The sequence below is a fragment of the Ictalurus furcatus genome, chromosome 19 (genome assembly GCF_023375685.1).
Source record: "Ictalurus furcatus strain D&B chromosome 19, Billie_1.0, whole genome shotgun sequence".
NCBI lineage: Eukaryota > Metazoa > Chordata > Actinopteri > Siluriformes > Ictaluridae > Ictalurus > Ictalurus furcatus.
The window spans coordinates 2,336,879-2,349,159 of NC_071273.1; the positions used below are offsets into that span (position 1 = coordinate 2,336,879).

The window sequence follows — 12,281 nt, forward strand, 5'->3', positions numbered from 1 at the left end:
CCTTATAAACTTTGGCCCAAAACTCAACCTCTTGAGCACAGCAAAAAGGAAACCATGGCTAACCCGGTCAAATGCCTTTTCCTGGTCTAGGCTCAGCAAGGCCAAGGATCGGCTTTGCTCCTTTGCCTTGGTTAAGACATCTCGTATTAGGCATAAATTCAGGGCACACGTCTGGCCCTGCACACCACATGTCTGGTCCGGGTGGATGATGAGACTCATCACTTTTCCCACCCTCAATGTGATGGCCCTTGCCAGAATTATATAATCCGCTGTAAGGAGTGTAATAGGGTGCCAATTTGCTAGATCTGCCTGATCCCCCTTCTTATACAGCAGGGAAATGCACCCCATCCTCATTGAGGGGGTGAGAAGTCCCTGATCTACCCACTCCCGATATATCGCCAGCAAGTCTGGCCCTATTATTTCCCAGAAGGCAGAGTAAAACTCCACTGGCAGCCCATCTAGCCCTGGCGCTGAACCACGTTTCAATGAACGCATGGCCTCCTCAATCTCTTGGAGTGACAAGTCTACTTCCAGACTCACGCCCTCTCTTTCAGGTAGCTTAGTAGTGAGGTTTTGTAGCACACTGTGTTACTTTTTTCAAGAGGGGAAGGAAGGGGAAGAGTGTCTCATAAAAATCTGCAGCCATTTCCAACATTGCAGTGGTGGCTTTCACTACCCTGCCTCTATGCAGCAATCCTTCAATACTAGACTTCTGCCTTGTCCGTAATGCCTGAAAGAAATACCTGGACGGGCGTTCCCCCTCTACCATCTCACGCGCCCCTGCCATTATAGCAAAGGCTTTGGCCAGCCTCTCAAAAACCCACAAACTGATTCCACTCCGTGGACTTCCCTGATGCCAGCTTTGAGCCCAGGTTCTGCAACTCCTCTGAGGCAGCCTGGATCTCTTCCCGCTCCCCCCTGGCTTTCTCCTTTGCCCATTCCCTAAAGAACACAGCAATGCGTGCCTTCACCCACCAATCACCCCAAGTGGACCACCCTGCTCTCATGGCCCGCCATCATTTAAAAGCTGCACAGAAAGCCTCGCAAAAGGCCTTATCCTGCAGCATGCTTGCTTTGAGCTGCCAGAAATTCCGGCCTCTACTTTGCTCGCTTAGGGCCACCATGACCCCAACAATGTTGTGGTCAGAAGCCCATGTGGGATGATTTACAAACTCCCTCACCTCCTGCCCTCTGGGAATGAATAGGTAGTCGAGCCTAGACCGATATCCTTGGGAGTTGCTCCACGTGAAACTCGGTCCGCTTGGTCCTGCCACTCTGTTGGCATCAACCAGGTGGAAAGGGTTACAGAGAGTCCGCAGCTCCAGACTCCCCTCTGTTGCCACTACTCTATCCAGGGAGACATTGAAGTCCCCACCCAGGACCACCAGTCTATTGGTAAAGCAGACGTGCTCCAGGGCCCTGAAGAACTGCCCCGCCCGTGCAAGGTGCATAGACATTTATCAGTCTGAGGGCGATCCCCCACCACCTACAGTCGACATACATGAGCCACCATGGCACTACGCTCACTGATGCTTCTATTACAGCATCCCACCCTTTAAACAAAATTCCCAGCCCATCTTCTTTCACGTTACCTATGCCCCACTCTGAAACCCCTTTTTCTCAGTCTTTTTTGAAAGCAACCACATCTTCTCTATCTTTCAGGTGACATTCTTAAAAAAAAAAAAAAACAGAATGTCGAAGGCCACATACTTTAGGGACAAAAACAACCCTCTCCTCTTTGTGGGATTCTTCAGCCCCCTCACATTTAAAGTGCAGCTCTTCATGTTCTTTAATAATTTGCATTAGTTTCCAATTTTAAACAAGAAGACCTGAAAACAGCCTTACATTCCATCCTTTGCGGGGGGGGTCTCCCTCCCTCTGCCTGCCACCTTCATCCCCGTAGTCTTTCTGAGCCCCTCCTCGTCCCATCCAGGGAAGGGGGCAGGAGGTGACAGAGGGCCTTCTTCCAGTAGGGAATACTCCTGCTCCTCCTTTTCCGTTGAAGACTCGGGATCCCCCGTACCCTCTCGGTCGTTGTAAGGCTTTGTCTCTTGAAAGTGAAACCTCCTCCCTGGCTTGGCATCCCTAGTCCTCGCTAGGGAAAGGCCGCTTCGCTGCACTTTTTGCCCACTCCGGGGCGTCTGCTGGTCCGTCTACAGTGCTATTCACCCAAACCCTCTGCTCAGCAGCGTCCCCCTGACCTCCAATCTGTGCCTGCGACCCCAATTTTGGGACCGCTCTGGGCCACACATGCTGGGCCCGCCCTCCAACTGCCTCCCCCCTCCAACTGCCCCCCCCATTCATTTCCTGACCTTCTTCTCCTTTCCTGTCATCGCTCTCTGTTGCTCCCAGCATTTGCCTTCTTTCCTCCTGACCCTTCTTCTTCGCCTGGCCTTCTCTACATGGCTCTGTGGAGCCTACTTGGGAGCATGGAAGACTTTTTCCACCCTCTTTCTCTGCCAACTCTGGGTGTTCCCCTGTATCTGGAGGGGGCTTCCTTAACTTCATGCCAGGGCTTTTCCCACCTCTACCCTGCACGTCATCCAGGGAGAAGAGGTTTGCAAAAGTTTTCTTCCTCAAAGCACAGCCCCTGTAGAGGTGGTCTTCTCCTTCACAAAGGCTGCACTTTTTGGGGGCACTGCAATCCGCTCACCCGTGCTCCTGAGGGCCACAGAAGTGACACTTGCTGCTGTTGCAGGCAGATTTAGTGTGTCCAGCTGTTCCACATTTCCGGCAGTTTACTGGCTGCCCGGGATAATAGAGGAAACCTCTATGAGGCCTGATGGCAGACCCTGAAGGCTGTACAACCCCACCAGGAGCTGTTGACTCTGGCTGGAAACGCACCAGGTATTTCCTCCTTCCAGTCCAAATCCCGGCATTACAGATTTTCTGGAGGTACTGCAATACCAGGTCGATGTGTCAAGCGGACGGAGCTAGCCCCTCTTCCAGCTCCTTGCTCTAAAAATCAGTTTAATATAAAGTCGTCATAAACTTAGATAAAACACAAATTTCTTGTTTTAAAATTGTTAAAAGAAAAAATTTTTGTTTGTATGTTGTCATAAAAATCCCTGAATGTAAATGTCCATTAAATCATTACGGTTGTTAAAATAAATAAATAAATAAATAAATAAATAAATTATATATATATATATATATATATATATATATATATATATATATATATATATATATATATATAAAAAAATAAAAGACAAACAAACAAATGAAAAACCACTGAATTACTAAAAGTGACCTCTCTTTTTCAAGACCCGGCGTGAGTCCCTACCAATGGTGCCCATCACATTGTTCTCCACCCACGGCCAAGGCCCGTCACTTCCAGTGCCTAGCGGAGATTCTCTACCCTCTGGCTCGCTACTCCCGTAGCCTTTGTCGTTGAGGGTGCATCCACGAACGGCCAGGGTCGGTGGCGGCCAGGGCCTTTCTCGTGGCCCCTCCTCCGAATGACGACACGCGGTACCCCTGCAGCATGGACTTCGCCATCTGCTTGCTCGTGTGGAGGGGCACCGTCACGCATTTCCACACCAGCAGGTTTCTGGTGGTTCAGATGGCATCTTTATAGCATTGAGGGTGAGCCAGCATGTGGTGAATCTCTGCCCTGTTAAGTCCTTCGAGCCCCAGCCCACCCCGAGGATGTCAAGCTTGTAGTCCATCTGGATCCCACTTGCTGGCAGGAACAGTAAATACCATTACCACCCCTGGTCCACACAGTGCCGCACTCCCATAACAGGTGTCGCACGGACTCCGACGCATTGCATCCAGGTCTTGGGCAGATAGTCTTAGTGCCCATGCCCCAGGAGTGCATAACCGCCCTGACCGGGAGAATCTCATGGGCCACCATCCATGACAAGTCCTTGTGCCCGTTCTGAAGAGCAGGGTGCGCGGCTTTCTTCCAAACTTGTTTGGCCTCATTTAGAGTGAGGCCTGGGACTGGACTCACTGGTTCCCGATCCTGAACAAGAGAAAGAAGAGTCTTGTGGTTAGTTAAAACAGAGACATCTTCTTGTTCTAAATGTTTATTCTTTAAAAACTTCTTAATAAAATCAAGTTCTGTGCTCAGGTTAAAAGACACTGGTGTTTTAAGGACTACTGGTAAAATCTTTAGGCTTTGTAGGTAGGACCCCACCCAGAATCAGGTCATGGCTGCTGTATCGCTTTCTCTGGATGGGCTCACGGCGTATCCGATGTGGAGGGCGGTAAACTGGCTGCCTAAAAACAGGTGTTGGTCAAGGAGGCCTATCCTTTCGTGCTCTGGTCTCTTCTTCACCCTCTCCCACTTGAACCCCCAGACGAAGTAAAAAACCGCCCTCTCCAGGTCTAAAAGAAAGTTCCTGGGGGGACAAAAAACAGAACAGACAAGTAATATTAAAGGTAAAATCCCTGCTTTAAAAATTAAAATTTTACATTTGAGAGTCAGCAGTCTTAGTCCCCAAAAGCCCAGTCTTTGCCTGACTTTCCCTATCAAGTTAGTCCAGTTTCCCCGTCCTCCACGCTCTTTGTCAAATTTAACACCTAAAATCCGTAGGTCGGTTTTAAAAACTAATTCCAGTCCGCCTGTGTCCATGTTACCCCACGGCCCGAATAGCTGGGATCCAGACTTGCTCCTGTTGAGCTTAGCGCCAGAGGCCTGACCGTACCAGTCAGTCAAGTCCATTGCTCTTCGTATAGATAAAACATCGGTGGCTAAAAGGGTTACGTCGTCCATATATAAAACACACGTTGCTGTCAGTCAACCAGTCCAAGATCTGTGCCAGTGGCTCAATGCAGGCCACATACATGAGGGGAGATAAAGGACACCCTTGACAGATGCCACTGCGGATATTTACTGCTTTGGATACATGCCCATTAACCAAAATTTTGCTGAATAGGCCATTATACAGCAGTCCCACCCAGGCTATAAACCTACCAGGGAACCCCATTTTGTCCAATACCTGAAACAGGAACTGGTGCGAGACTCGGTCAAATTCTTTTTCGAAATCTATATTTAGGACTACTAGTTGGATATTTCTGGCTCTCGCGTAACAGATGACATCTCTAATCAGCACTAGGCTGTCTGTGATCTTCCTCCCAGGCACAGCACATGCTTGATCCGGGTGGATCACGTCCTCTAGAACGGTTGACATACATGCAGCTAAAATCTTGCTAAAAAGCTTACAGTCGCAGGGCCTCCCTAGCCTTCCTAAGCTGCCCTTGATCTCCCTTTTGCCATGCCTCCTGTAACACCCCTGACCATTCCCTCAACCTCTCTCGCTTTCTCCTCACCCTCTCTTGTCCCCACCAGAGGCCCAGAGTGGCAACCCTCTTTTTTACCCCCTTCCACCATTCTGCCTGCGTTGTGTACAACACTCTCATACGCCGCCAGCCGACATAGAGGTGGCAGAAGGCTTTGCAAAATGAGGAGGCCTGCAACACAGTCACATTTAACCGCCACGGACGTCGCCCTCTTTGCCCCGCCTCTAGTTGTATGCCTCCAATGACCATGCAGTGATCAGAGGCCCAAAATGGTCTCTGGAGAAACGATTGTACTCTGACCCCATCTGCTACAAATAAGAGGTCGAGCCCTGAGGTATCACCTCTAGAGTTACCCCAGGTATGACCTGTGGCTCGATGACCCTGAACATGTCCACCAGATCTGTTCCTGCCATTACCTGGGCCAGTTCTCTTCCCCCCTCTGCTTCTATATTTACATTAAACAACAACGCCCCCCCCCACCCCCCCACCCCCCCACCAATGGCTCCAACTGCTGGAAAAACCCCCTTCTTTGTTCGCCCCTGCAAGGGGCAAATATCCCAATTGCCCTGAATTTTTTTCCACCTCCCATCCACACATATTACCCTCACCGGCACCATCGAAACTGCTGCCACTACTTTGAAATCAAAAGATCTAAATAACACCCCCACTCCATCCCCCCTCCCATCTCCCACTCCCCAAACTGACTGCCCCATTTTCCACCCCTTCGAAAAGTTCTTCCCCACAGCCTCTGAACTTACATCACATTCCTGCAAAAACATAACATCAAAAGGGACAGAACGTAAAGTCATAAACATTGCTGCCATCTTTAGGGGCTGCTTAATTCCCCGAACATTCAGGGATGCCACATTTAACTTTACCATTGTTCCCCCATTCAAGAAAAAAACAAAAAACTCCCCCTTCCACATGAAACCCTTCCCTCTCCCTCCCCCGAGCCTGCCCTCCCCAGTCTTTCCATGAGTCCCCATATCCACATCTCCCATGCTGCAGTTTGCCTCTCTCTCCCCTTCTCATTTCCCTTCTTATTGTTTGCGATATACTTTTTCCCTGCTGACATTTTTCCTTCTCTGTGCCCTCCTCTGGGGCCAATCCGTTCCTTCCCCTCTGGGCCTCTTCACCTTTTGTTTTTCCTGCTCTCCTCATGCCTTCTGCCGCGTGAAGATTTAACTCCTGCCCCTTCTCCACACGAAACCTTTTTGCCTTTCTCTCCTCTTCTCCTGCCTCCTCCTTCCTAGTTTGCCTGCCCCTGGAAGCTCCTGGCTCCTTCTTCTGCTCCACCTCGTCTGGAAGACCCCCGGCTGTCCACTCTGGTTGGGACAGACTCGAAGTTAAGTCTAGGTCAGCATCATCCCAGCTCATGGGGCTTCCAGCACCCAAGTCACTGCAAGACTCCATTTCCTGCCCGTCCAGAATATCTATAAGTCTTGCCAGATCCTCCTCCCCCACTATTGGAGGCTCTACCCCCTGTCCCTTTTCCTCACCTTGGCAGGGGTGTCCCTCCTCTCCCACTGATTGCCACCTGCATCTTTGGTCTCCTGCTCTGGTGCTTCCGACAGCGCAGACACTTCACTGGCCCCTCCCACTTGGTCCACCTCCCTCTGAGCAGAAACTGGCTCCTCTTGCTCTCCCTCACTGACCTCGCCTGAAGCAACATAATCCTCCGTAAAGAGGCTTGTGAAAGTGCCTTTACGTGAGGAGCAATGTCGGTACAGATGCTCCTCGCTTCCTCAGAGGCTGCAAGTCTTGGGGGCTCCGCACTCCGCTATGGCGTGGCCCTTTTCTCCTTTTTTCGACACCTTCCCCCCGAGCAAGCCTCCTTTATATGGCCCAGTGCCCCGCACTGCCGACAGTAGAGAGGCTGGCCAGGGTAGAAGAGAAATCCCCGGTGAGGCAGAATAGCAAAACTGCCCAGGGGTGAAGCAGGCCCCCTCGCACTGCTGGGTCCACCCTCAGCCTCACCAGGAGTCTCCTCTTTCTGTTCCAAACACCAAACTGTCCACGTATCTTCTCTCCTGCCGACACTGAAGAACAGTACCTCCCCAAGAAGGCTTTGATGTCCTCGTCTGCCACAAAGCGGTCGTATAGGTGCACGGTCAAAAGCTCCTCATCCATGGCGAACAAAGGAACCAAGCGAAGCCCCCGCAGCACATCCTCAGCTGGGTGTCTGGAACACCGGTCAAAACAAGCCGAGCAGTCCGAGAAAGTGTGGAAGGTCACGTCCAGGAAACCAGAGGCCGTGAAACACTGCAGGCAGAAGATCTTGGAGAGTGTCATTTTGCAGCAGTCCCTCAGAATCAGCCAGTCCCTCAGCACAACCAAGTCGCATCCGAATCGCCTCTTGGTCTTTACATCCGCAGTTCAATTCGGACCCTATTTCGAAGCCGCAGCACTCAGGCCGGCCATGTCTCGCCTTCTCTGGGCATGGTGAAAGATCCACTTGATCTTAGCCAAAAAGCCGAGAAGCGATAACCCGTTATAGCCGCTGGCTTAACGAGCACCAGCTGGCAAAGCCTCCACTCCTGGACGACATGCCTTACCACGTGCTTGAGGACCTTGTACAGAGAGGATTGAGCAGCTAGACTCCACCCCAACCGACTTTGCATCTCAAAGCTTTTTTTTCCCTCCTCCTTCTAACCCTACTTTGTATTAAAACCTATTAGGTCCCCTCCCTTTTTTCCATTAAGTACATCTGAAACCTTTACGATTGACCCCTGTTTCATTTTGTACAATCGCTCAACTTGAACATTTATTTATTTATTTATTTATTTATTTATTTATTTCCTATGGACCCTGGTGAGCTCAGTGCTAGACCCCCTACAGTTCCCTTACCGACCAGGCATTGAGGTTGATGATGCCATGATTTATCTGATGCACGGATCACTTCTACACTTGGAGAATACTGGGAGCATTGTGAGGATCAAGGGTTTTTTTTTCCCCAGTGCTTTCAATAAATTCAGCCATCACTACTTAGGGGGAAGCTTTTGAGAGCTGGAGTTAACTGCCATCTGGCTGCATGGATCATCAACTATCTCACAGTATATAAGGCACCAGGACTGTATGTCTGATGTGGTGGTTAGCAGCATGGGAGCACCACAGGGTACAGTGCTCGCTCCCTTTCTCTTCACCCTATACAGAGCGGACTTCAAGCATAACACTAGCAGTTGCCACATGCAGACGTTCTATGATAGTCATTGTTGGACAAGTATCAGAGGAGAACGATCAGGAATCCTGGGAGGTCATCGCTGACTTTGTCAACTGGTGTGAATTAAACCACCTCTGCCTCAATGCCAGCAAGACAAAGGAGATAGTAGTCAACCTCCACAGGAGGCCACCCCAGTCTATGCCGGTGAGCATCCAGGGTGTTGACAGGGTGTAGACGTATACATTCCTGGGTGTTCACCTAAACAATAAATTGGACTGGTCCATAAACAAAGATGTCCTGTATTAAAAGGGCCAAAGACACATTTTCCCAGTGTGGGATCAATAAAGTTTATCGTATCTTATCTTATCTTATGAACATTAACATTAGCTAATGTGAGAGAGGCCTTTAGTTGCTTAGATGTTTCCCTGGGTTCCTTTGTGACCTTGCAGACTATTACAATTCTTTCTCTTGAAGTGATCTTTGTTGGCCCCCACTCCTAGAGAGGATAACAATGGCCTTGACTTTCCTCTATTTGTACATAATCTGTTTGTCTGTGGATTGGTGTAGTCCAAAATCTTTAGAGATGGTTTTGTAACTTTTCCAGCCTAATGAGCATCAACAACCGTTTTGTGAGGTCCTCAGAACTATCCTTTGTTCATGCCATGATGCTTTGTTCATGCACTTCCACAAACATCGCTCCCACATATTAGATTCCGATAGATCCCTTTTCTTTACATAAAACAGGGTGCTCACTCACACCTGATTGTCATTACATTGATTGAAAACACCTGACTCTAATTTCCCCTTAACTGCTTAATTAACTGCTTACCCAAGAGGTTCGCATAGTTTTGCCAGTCACATATGTAATATTGGATCATTTTCCTCAATAAATAAATTACCAAGTATAATATTTTTGTCTCATTTGTTCTCTTTGTTTACTTTTAGAACTTGTGTGAAAATCTGATGATGTTTTAGTTCATATTTATGCAGATACATAGAAAATTATTTCAAGCACCACTGTAGTTATGGATGTATATGCACACATATGTACATAAATATACATACACATATACACTGATAGATGTGTAACAAATAAATATACATTCAACACAAGTCAATTGTCTTTGACTCCATTTCTGACTCATTTTGCTCTATCGTTCCCAATGTTGCTTTCCTAAATCCCTCATCCCACCATACCAACAGGTATGGAGAGATGACAGTCTTTTACCCCTGAATGTTCTCCAGACCATCAGCATTTACAGTCATGTGAAAAAATAAGTACACCCCATGGAAATTGCTGGCAATGTTTTGACATATTTGGACAAGCAAACATTTGATCATCTTTGAAACAGTGCCTATTAATGAAGTTGATATACTTGAACAAAACCACAATGAAAAATAGCCTTTTCAATCATTTATTAAACAGAAATATCAATAGATATGATATTCTTCTGTGGAAAAAGTAAGTACACCCTTGGCCTCAGAAATTAGTATTGTCCCCTTTAGAAGAAATAACTTCTTGCAGGAATTTTGTATAATTGGCCACCAGTCTCTGACATCAGCTTGATGGAATATTTTGCCACTCTTCCATGCAATATTGTTTCAGTTGAAAGATGTTTGAAGGTTTTCTTGCATGCAGCATAGCAACCCCAAACCATAACATTTCCACCACTGTGCTTCATAGTTGGTATGAATTGCTTCTCCTGAAAAGCTGTCATTGGTCACCACCAAACACACCAAACATCTTGGATTCATCTGTCCAGAGCACCTTATTCCAAAAGGCCTGGTCTTTGCCTATATGCTCATTGGCAAACTGTAGTCTTTCTCTAATGTTCTCTTTTAGACAGCAAAGGCTTTTTCCTGGTGTGTCTCCCATGCAGGTCAAAGTTGTGCAATCTCTTTCTAATTGTAGAAGTATGCACTTTGACACCAACAGCTGTGAGACTTATTAGCAGATCCTGTGAGGAAATTTTGGGGTTCCTGGAGAATTCTTTTTTGCATCAGATATTCTGGTCGTGGGCTGACTTTGCTGGGATGGCCAGATCTGAATGAATTGGCAGTTGTTTGAAATCTGCCCCATTTGTAAATGATTTTCCTTACAGGGAAATAATATATTTTTTTTTAAAAAATTGGGGATCTTTGTAAATTCCTTGTGAGACTCACCCACAACCTTTTTTCTGAACACCTTACAGAACTCTTTAGATCTTGCCATGAAGACACCAAGCACCTCAATAATAAAGGGAACACCAGACACTATATATAAGAGAGGTATAAATAAAACTCCATAAATAAGGTTCCATCTGCACTCCCTAAGCAGGTTCTAATCACTGGCACCCAATCTTGAACACCTGCTTTAAATTTTATGTATTTGAAGGTGTGATAAATGTATGGATGTACTTACTTTTTCCATATGACTGATCTGTTGTTGTTTTTTTATTTAAATTGTGAAAATTATTACAAAATGCCAATTTTGTGTGTCATTTGATAGAGTATATCAACTTCATTAATAGGCACTGTTTCAAAGAGGATCAAATGTTTGCTTGTCAAATGTGTAAAAAAAACAAACAAAAAAACAACAAAAAAAACAAAACCAAGAACAACAATTTCTATTGGGTGTATTTATTTTTTCCACATTACTCTATATCGGACAGTGGAAGGTAATGCTGTGTGTGCCTGGTGTTATTTGGACTTGTCTTATTGGCTTTTTCACTCCATAGTCCAGTGAATGTGGGCATTTTTGAGCTACTGCAGTTTCCACCTCTCCTGGAAAAGGACTGTCTGACCTGTCTACAGGAGATTGCATATCTGCTGTCATTAACAGTGAAACAGTCTCCATTCCCACTGACATACCCCCTGACTCCCAAACAGGATTGTGGAAGGTAATTCAGGTTGAAGGAATTTATTTTCCTCTGCCAAGACCATCTGCCTGATATCCTTAGCATTTGCTGCACTGTCAGGCTCCTGAATTGCAGGAATGCAGACTTCTGAGGCTATCGCTCTGAGGTTATTATGGGACTGTGCAAGCATGGCAGTCTGGGTTACATCCTTGTCCTGTGAAGAAGCCTCATTTAAGTTCTCATGCTCGGCACAACCTTCCAAGTGGAGGCCCACCTTGGAGATCCTGAACTGTGAAGCAGGCTTACCTGTAGGCCCTTCTTCTGTTTCTGATATTGTTGCTGTGTGAATAGTAGGTTTATCTGCTGCCTGTGGTGTGTCTGAGATACCCGGAACCTGTACTTTATCAGTGGGAGGTCTGTTCTCCTTTGCTGATATAACTGAAGGATGGTGTTTTGATGTAGGAGCCCCCCAATGTCTTCTCCATCCTTGAATAAATTGGCAAATGATTCTGTCTCAAAGAGCAGTCTCTAAAGAGGTGCCCTCTGCTTCCTCACAAACTGGAGGCCTTGGGTACAGGGCACACTCCTGTCTGGTGGTTTGATGAACCACAGAGTCGGCACTGAGTGGCTTTGCAATCTGCCTTAATGTGCCAATTTACACCACACCTTCTTCAATATGCCCGGGAAATTACAAAAGGACTGGGTTGGGTCCTTTTGGCAAAACTCCTTGATAGGTAGATCAAGTCATCAGTGGGGCATTTTTTAATTTAATAACAAATCTTCTTTTACCATTCTACATACCAAGAGAAGTAAGACATTTCTTGCACAGATTTTTAATTTCCAAATAGTAACTTGCCAAAACAGTACAATGTCTCTTTCTTCAACATAATGGTTAATATGAATTACCATACCTTGAAAAAAATGGTGGAGCAATCTTTAAGCTGGAAGAAGGTTAAATCAACAGTAACTTGCCAAAACAGTACAATGTCTCTTTCTTCAACTCCTGACGGAATCATCATTTTGCAAAACAAAAT

The 12,281-nt window shown here is 46.8% G+C and overlaps 1 pseudogene; it reads right to left on the bottom strand.

The window, feature by feature from the left end:
* Positions 1-3,181: 3,181 nt before the first annotated feature.
* LOC128623695 (uncharacterized) lies at positions 3,182-6,663 on the bottom strand (annotated as a pseudogene).
* Between the last annotated feature and the right edge of the window lie 5,618 nt (positions 6,664-12,281).